General features: G+C 36.8%; 1 long non-coding RNA gene across 1 annotated transcript; it reads left to right on the forward strand.

The window, feature by feature from the left end:
• Positions 1 to 294: 294 nt before the first annotated feature.
• On the forward strand, positions 295 to 4644 carry LOC149744446 (uncharacterized). Its single transcript, XR_016391164.1, has 3 exons — positions 295 to 1567; positions 2887 to 3037; positions 3170 to 4644. It is a non-coding gene; the product is annotated as an uncharacterized LOC149744446 (long non-coding RNA).
• Positions 4645 to 8185: the final 3541 nt, after the last annotated feature.

The following is an 8185-nucleotide window of genomic DNA, read 5'->3' on the forward strand; positions in this document are numbered from 1 at the left end:
TAATTTACACATAAAAGATCAAACAGATACACATAGTGTGTCTCCAGCAAGTATATTGGCTAAAATCAAATCATGTTTGTCCTATAACCCAAAACAAGTCTTAGGAGATACCTATATATATCTATATGATTAATATAATGTAATATATAATGTATAAATGTATATAACAAGTAATAACGTTATGAATATATGTATATTCTTGAAACATTCTTAGTAAATTCATCAATAAATTGCCTATTTCTTTGCAATAAGGCTAAAACATTCGTGATAAAGAAAGATTTCAAGAGAATTTTTAACAGCAAGTGAGAGTCTGTGAGTAAAGAAACAGAAAATATTTCAGACACGGGGCACAGACGTCTGATAATGAGGGTCTGAATGACTAAAGAAAATATTTAATAGTTTGTTTTCAAATTAATCTTCCTTTGGAAATAATCTCTCTTGCAAGGTGATTTTTTTCACCATTTATTTAGAACCTGTGTATCTCTTAAGATGATGCCTCATTTCTAAGGTGGAAAACACAAAAACCTCAAACAAGTATAACATGGAACCCCTCTGTAAGGTTAAATTAATACTTTTTGTTCTTTTTTTACATTAATTTATTTTATCATTATCAAGAATTGAAAATCATTGAGCCTTCTCTGCACATGCAGGATCACCCTAAGTATAGTCAAAATTCTGTCTCTTTTCTGTTATTTGATCTCTAAAATAACTTCTAAAAGATGGTTGGGAATCCATTCAGAATCAAAGTCAGGATGGGCAGTGTTACAATAAAGAAAACTTGGTTGTGGTTACCAAAGGGGAAAGGTGTGGGGGAGGGATAAATTAGGAGGTTGGGATTAACATACACACACTACTATATATAAAATAATCAACAAGGACCTACTGTATAGCACAGGGAACTCTACTCATAGTCTGTAATAACCTAGATGGGAAAAGAATCTGAAAAAGAATGGATATATGTATATGTATAACTAAATCACTTTGCTGTACACCTGAAACTAACACAACACTGTAAATCAACTTCACTCCAATATAAAATTAAAATTTTTTAAAAATAAAGACAACATGGCAGTATCTATGATTGAAGTCTGATTGTTGTGTCACATATTACCTTCACAGTGTCCATGTGAGGTTTACATGAACTTCAGTGTTCCTGTTTCAAAGAAAGAAAAACTAAAGATGCACAGTAGATCAAGAATAAGACAATCACACGTTGGCTTTCATGTGAATGTTGCTGTTGAATTTAGATGACTGTTAGATAACAGAAAGACCCATCAAAGAAGCCATCTGGAAGATGTGCTTACCACCCGTCTGATTTGACCATGTTAACTTCAGGGTCCTCATCTCAAACACGGTAATAGTGCCTATTTTACAGCATTGTTGTGAAGTTTTAGTGAGATAAGAATGTTAAGTGTGGAGTATAATAAGTGCTCAATAAATGGAAGTTACTATCAATCTTAATAATTGTATTTTTTGTTATCAACAGGATCCAGTTGATGTTCAAATTGACAGGCTCCTGGATCAGAACTAACCTTTAAATGGTAGCAATAAAAGAAGCTTTGTAAAGGTAGGTGCCATAGTTTTTATTGTGAATGATTGAATGGATTATAATATATATTCTGCTGGAGAGGGCAATTCTTTGAGTTTCCACATAAGCTTATCTGGAGGTTGGAATATGAGAGACAAAGAGGAAGCTGCTGTTATGATAGCATGGTGGCTGTCCTGGGAACTAGAGCCTTGAGGAGAGGGGCAGAATCAGAGAGTTAGTGCTAGGAAGTTTCTTAAAGATCTTCTGGTACGGACATCTTCATTATTTTTTAAACAGATGAAAACTCTGAATCTGAGCTAAAAAATGTACCTAAAATCCTAGTGCTATTTCACGGTATAGACAGGGTTAGAACCCAGATCTCTAGATTTTTTCCATCATTCATTCAACTAAATCATTCTTTTCTTTTTATAAATTTTTGTCTATAATTAATTGCTTTCCAAGCTTAGCATTTCTAGGTTAAATTATTTACAGTCTTGCAGCTTTACTTTCTGTGTCTTTAATATACCTTATCTATCCTATGAAAACTTGGGTCCTCTCTGTGGGGATCAGTTTATCACCACAAGAGGTGCTGAGGTAATAGGATCAAACCAGTCCCACTAGAAGAAATATGGAATGGGGAGACCTCATGTCCTTGGTATGAAACTTCCAGGTCATATTTTAATTGTAAATTCCAATGAAATTACATTATATATTTTCATATACAAGAAGACATTGGGAAACACCTAGACCAGATATGCTTAGAGGTTTCAGTATGTCTATTCACTATCCAACACCAAGGATATAAGAGATTATAATTTTGATTTAATGTGAAAATGGAAAGTGGTAGATAGGTTAGGAAATGAAGAAAAATTTAATACACTATGATATTCATTGACAGCTTACAAATTAATTTTCCAAATCCAATATCATCTGTTCCTCAGTTCCATTAAGGTAGGCAGTGCAATTTTCATCAGAGAAGTTCAGTGATTTACCTAAAGTAACACAGCTCCAAGCTAGGACTCTAGCACCTTAAGAGTGGTTTGACTCTAGCACAGTGTTCTTGCTAACATACTACTACCAGAATTGTTTGGAGCACTTTGATTTCTGGAATAAAAATGAAATTTTAAAAAATGAAATAAGTGTAGCGCTTTGAGGTTTTAAGAAATGATTTCCTTTTGCACTTTCAACAGAAACTGTATAGGCAGAGTGCAGAGAGGAAACCAAAACTGGAAAAAGAATCTTAAAAGGTCGAATGGTTTGATAGGGCAGCCAAGGAAGCCATCTCAATTTTAGTATGTTCTTGATATATGGATCTAAACACAATCTGAAAAGACTAACCTAATATATTTTTGACCCAGAGTTGACCCAAACCCAATCTTAACTTGCAAAAGGAGGAAAGCTGAAGTTGGTTTGAGGCCATCAATCTTGTGGCATGTCTTAGATGGAAGACGTCAGCAAACTAGCCAAGAAAAGGATTACTGACCAAAAGTGAAGGAAGACCGCTAACAGGTAGGAGATGTACATAAAAGAGTGTGAGTTTAAATATAATGAAGATCCTTTACATTGGAAAAATTCTCTGTATATGAACTGTCTGTGTTTACATGCACACACACAGTAATATCTTTTTTTTTTCCAACCAAGATAGTCTGAAATTTACATGGAAAACCAGTGCAGGAAACACTGGAAGATGGAAAACAATGGAATATTGAGGAATGGCCTACCTTCTCTCATGAGGAATCTAAAAATACAAAATGTAACTGCCTGTATTCTTCAGCGTTCTCCAGAGAAACAGAACTAAACGGATGTGTGTACGTAAAACTATATTACATATATACACATATACCTATATCTATATATAGAGAGAGATTGATTTTTTTATTGGGGTTATAATTGACATATAACATTATATTAGTTTCAGGTGTACAACACGAGTCAATATTTGTATATATTGTATATATTTGTATATATTGTTAATAAATCTAATTAACATCCAGCCACACCTAGTTACAAATTGTTTTTTCTTGTGATGATTAACTTTCAAGGTTTCCTCTCTTAGAAATATACAATAGAGTATTATTAACTATAGTCACCATGCTGTACATTACATCCCCAGGACTTATGTGAGATTGATTCATTATAAGGAATTGGCTGACTGGCTCACGCAACTGCGGAGGCTAACAAATCCCAAGATCTGTAAGGTGAGTTGCCAAACTGGAGACCCAGAAGAGTTGATGGTTTATTTTGAGTGCTTGGGGGAGGGTCAGCCTTTTGGTTCTATTCTGGCCTTCAGCTGACTTGAAAGGCCCACCCACAGTAGGGAGGGTAATCTGCTTCACTCAGTTCACCAACTTAAATGCTAATTCATCCAAAAACACCCTCCAGAAACACTAAGTGGAATGTGGACCTTCAGTGTTATTTCCTTTTGGAAAAAAAATGTTCATAACAATAATGTGGCAAAAATACTTATATGATGCCATTAAGTCAAGTGTCTTTGCAAAGGACAAGGACATCCAAGAAGAGAAATCCAAAACTAAGTTTAGGCTACATGAAAAACCAAACAGGTACGTAATCCAGTTGACTTGAACTGAGAGTAAAAGAAACAGGGTAGACATTCTACTCCTGCCGTGGCTTGGGGCATATATATGGAAGGGTTTGTATTGCCATAGAAATATATGTGAGTGTATCAAAATTGACTCTTGCATTTTTTCTTGATTATTCCTCCACTGGCAGATGAGGCACACATAAAGTAGAATCAAGGCTTTCTTTACCTTTAGAATAGTTCTGACAATTGCCATTTTCTTGGGAAAAGCACTGAAAAGCATTGTGTGTAATTAGCACTTTTTAAAAGAAGCTGAGCAGGTAAAAATCAAAACAAACAAAAATGTAAGAAGGCTTTAGAAGTAGTTACCTAAGTGTGATTTTCAAGAGCTCATTTTTAGGGCTTCCCTGGTGGCACAGTGGTTGAGAGTCTGCCTGCCGATGCAGGGGACACAGGTTCGTGCCCCGGTCTGGGAAGATCCCACATGCCACGGAGCAGCTGGGCCCGTGAGCCACGGCCTCTGAGTCTACGCGTCCGGAGCCTGTGCTTCGCCACGGGAGAGGCCACAACAGTGAGAGGCCCGTGTACCGCAAAAAAAAAAAAAAAAAAAAAAAAAAATTCATTTTTAAACTCCTGACACAATACACATAAGAGTTTTCTGATATTTTCTCCTATGTATTATGCAGTCAGACACTGAATATACTTTACCATCAAATTCCTAATATGAATACAATAATATATAGATACATTTCAAAACACTTTCAGATCCATTAATGTATTTGATTCTTACAAAATGGCTCTGATGTTGATAGAATAAGTGTCTTATCTCCAATTTACAGATGAAAAAACTGAGACACAGTTCTGGATAATGTATTTCTTAATGTTACACAAAAACGGAGTGGCAGGCAGATCTAAAAAGGAATTAGACTTTCTAACTTTCCTACCACAATCCCATAAATAACTCCATGGTTTTCACATGATTTCTGTATAGATCATTCTGAGGGGTTTTTTTGTTGTTTTATAAGAGGAGGTGATATATTTTTTCCCCCTTCTGATTTTGCATGGGCTGAACAACTCAATTATATCTGGATCACAGGGATCTACCATTTTGTAGCTGTCTGGCATCCTCTTGTCCCCCCCGTGCCTGAGAGGAAAGCCTGATGCATTAGCTCTGCTCTTTCCTTCTGTTGCTTAAGCAATGAAGAAAACATTACCCTAATCACACTCAGTGTGTGCTATCTCCAGGCACAGCTGTTGTGTAGTCTTTCCAAGCTCAGCCATTAAGGAGTCTTACCAATGAGAGCCCAGTGAGAGCTGCAACGCCAGACACTTGCCCTCTAATAACATACATTTCTGCTTTCCTAGCTAATTCCCAGGAAAGAGAGCCTGTTGGGCAAGGTTTCACAGTCACCTTTTATTGTCACCTTCCCTCCTCCCTTTGAGGGGCAGTTTGTGAGCCAACTCCCAAGCATAGCCCATGGAGCAAAAGATTAAGCATGGCTTGGAGTCAGCCTCTTTATCAAATGAGCCCATAGAGTTTGAGCAAAAGCAAGCCTCAAAGAGACAGATCTGCTTTGGCAACTGGCGCACCAGTGAAGATGACCGTAGGAGAAGCAATTGGTATCGGAGGCTAAAAATGGCAAATGGTTATGGCTGCCGTGGAATACAACAGTGTCAAGGTGTCTCCTCCTGCCTAGTAAAGTAATTGGAACTGATTGTTCCTGGGCTTTGAAGATCATGCTACCGACCTGCTATGGGTAGGAATGGAGTTTTCTGGAAGTGGGAATCGGTGATGAGATTATGAGATATTTATAAAAAACTTGGTTTACAAAACACACTCACTTCTATGAACTTCTTTGAAGGTATAATGGCAAAAATATGGGTTTTCAGTCAGAGATCTCAATTCAAATCCCAGCTCTGCTCTTTACTAGTTGTGTTACCTAGAACTAATTATTAATGCTCTTTTAACACAAAAGTTTCTCTGTCTATAAACTGGAGGGTAATCATGCCCACCTTCCTAAAGTCATTGTTTGGATTAAAATCCATATGTAATTTAAGTGTTATATCTAAATCCCACACTTATTAGAATATAGAGCTTCTCATTAAATGGCGACCTTATGACTTAGCAAGAGCCGTGTGATTTAGGATGATTGTCATTCTATCAGCGAGAAGATGGAGGCTCAGATTTCAGTGAATTGCCCAGGATCCAGAGCTGGAAGAAAAAAAAACCAAGACCCAAACACATCACTCAAATATATAAACAATTAGTTCCATCTCTCCAGAACTCAGAAATTGGACAGATAACCAAAAATTTTTAAAAGCCTCCAGTTCTTTGCCTTGGCTTTTTTCTCTGAATTGCATGAGATTTTAGTCCTTAATTGAATGTGCTTACTATTAAAGAGGTATCAATACATTGGAGGGATGATGATGTAATTGGCCATGAGTAGTAGAAGAAGGAAGGGAAATTAGGGGAGGGGGGATGACATAGGAATCAAATATATCCTGCACTCACTTAAATTATTTCATAGAACAAGCTTAAGATAAATGAATAGAGACATAGTTCTTAGATTGAGAAAAAGTATAAGGAAGGACTGAACACATCATCTATAGAGAGGGGATGTGGACATAATATGTGGTTCATCTACCTGAATCAGGAGGAGAAGAATTATATGGAAAAGGGTTAGAAATAGTTATTCACCTCTGTACCTTAGACCTAGTTAGCTTTTGTACAGCCTTGTTACCATCCATTGACAAGCGGAGATAGGACAGACTGTAATTAAACTATTAAACTCTTGTGATACACTTTTTGAAGGGTTAGATCCCTTGAGCATATCAGAAGTCTCTTTCTGGAGAGAATCACTGCGGGATCCATTAGGCTGACAGAACCTTTTTCCTAGATTCCGCCCTCCTGAGTTCTTGTCATGACTGAACTACCTTGCCACAGCCTTGTCCCCTTAGTGTCCAAGGACAGTAGGAGCCTCACAATGTACCAGACTCTGTTTTAAGCACTTTAGATTCTCAGATAATCCTAGGTGGTAATACTAATGATATCCCATAATGAAACAATGAAAGTGAAGCACAGAGAAGTTAAGCAATTTGCCTAGTGTCTCACCACCAGAAAACAATGGAATTGGCACTTGAACTCATGAACTCTACCTCTAAGGCACACGCTTATACCCAGGACAATGTATCTCATGCCAGTTCTTCTCATACTATCTATGGTCAGAGGTTTATTTTGTTTTATAACATATTGTGAGCAAATACTTTTATAAACTACACTAAAAATCAGTAGAAAAATGAAGTTAAAAGATATCCAGACTGGAACTCAAATTCTTAAATTACCATTAGATTCAACATGCATGCAGTTACTCTGTAAATTGCTATAAAAATTTCTAAGTGCTTTCTCAATGCTTACTGTCACTTTCTTTATGTACCATGGACCATTAGTGCCCTCCCCTCCCCCCCCCGAAAAAAAACCCAACACACTTTGAGTGGCACTGCTGTAGGCTTAGGGGACAGGGGGTGGGCACATTTTGTATCACTGAAATGAGTGAAGTTGGCAACAAGGTCAACTCTGAAGCCACAAACCCCTAGGCCTGTGTTCTCTAATCACCTAACTTAACCAGTCATCTACCCTGATTGAGAAATTACAGATGGAGGGGCCCTTCAGAATGGAAATTAGGACTTACCCCATGCCATACTGAAGGGAGCTAAATGGTCCATGCATTAACTTACAAAACAACTCTTGAAAAATTTCTTTCTTTAAGAACTAGCAATCTTCTTTCCCCCAATTGCTCTTGTATCTTAATATGAATTTCCTATTTCCTTACGTTTTCTTATGGCCAAAAGTGTTTGACACATTTCCTGAAAAATAAAAGATATCCAATGAATGTTTGTGATCGAAAATTCACATTTATTTCAATAAATACTATTTATATTAAAACTCCAGGGAAGAATGACACCATATGTATACTACACAAGTCTGAAATGATGACACACTCCCTATCTGGAGCTGTAGTACTAAAAGGAAAATATTATAGACAAACATTTTTTTCATTATTGAAGTATAATTGACCTACAGTACTGTGTTAGTTCCAGGTACACAACAAAGTGACTCA

This window comes from Delphinapterus leucas, chromosome 21, assembly GCF_059928025.1.
Source record: "Delphinapterus leucas isolate spDelLeu-1000000601 "Yukka" chromosome 21, BTC_Dleu_Yukka2, whole genome shotgun sequence".
NCBI classification, from domain to species: Eukaryota; Metazoa; Chordata; class Mammalia; order Artiodactyla; family Monodontidae; genus Delphinapterus; species Delphinapterus leucas.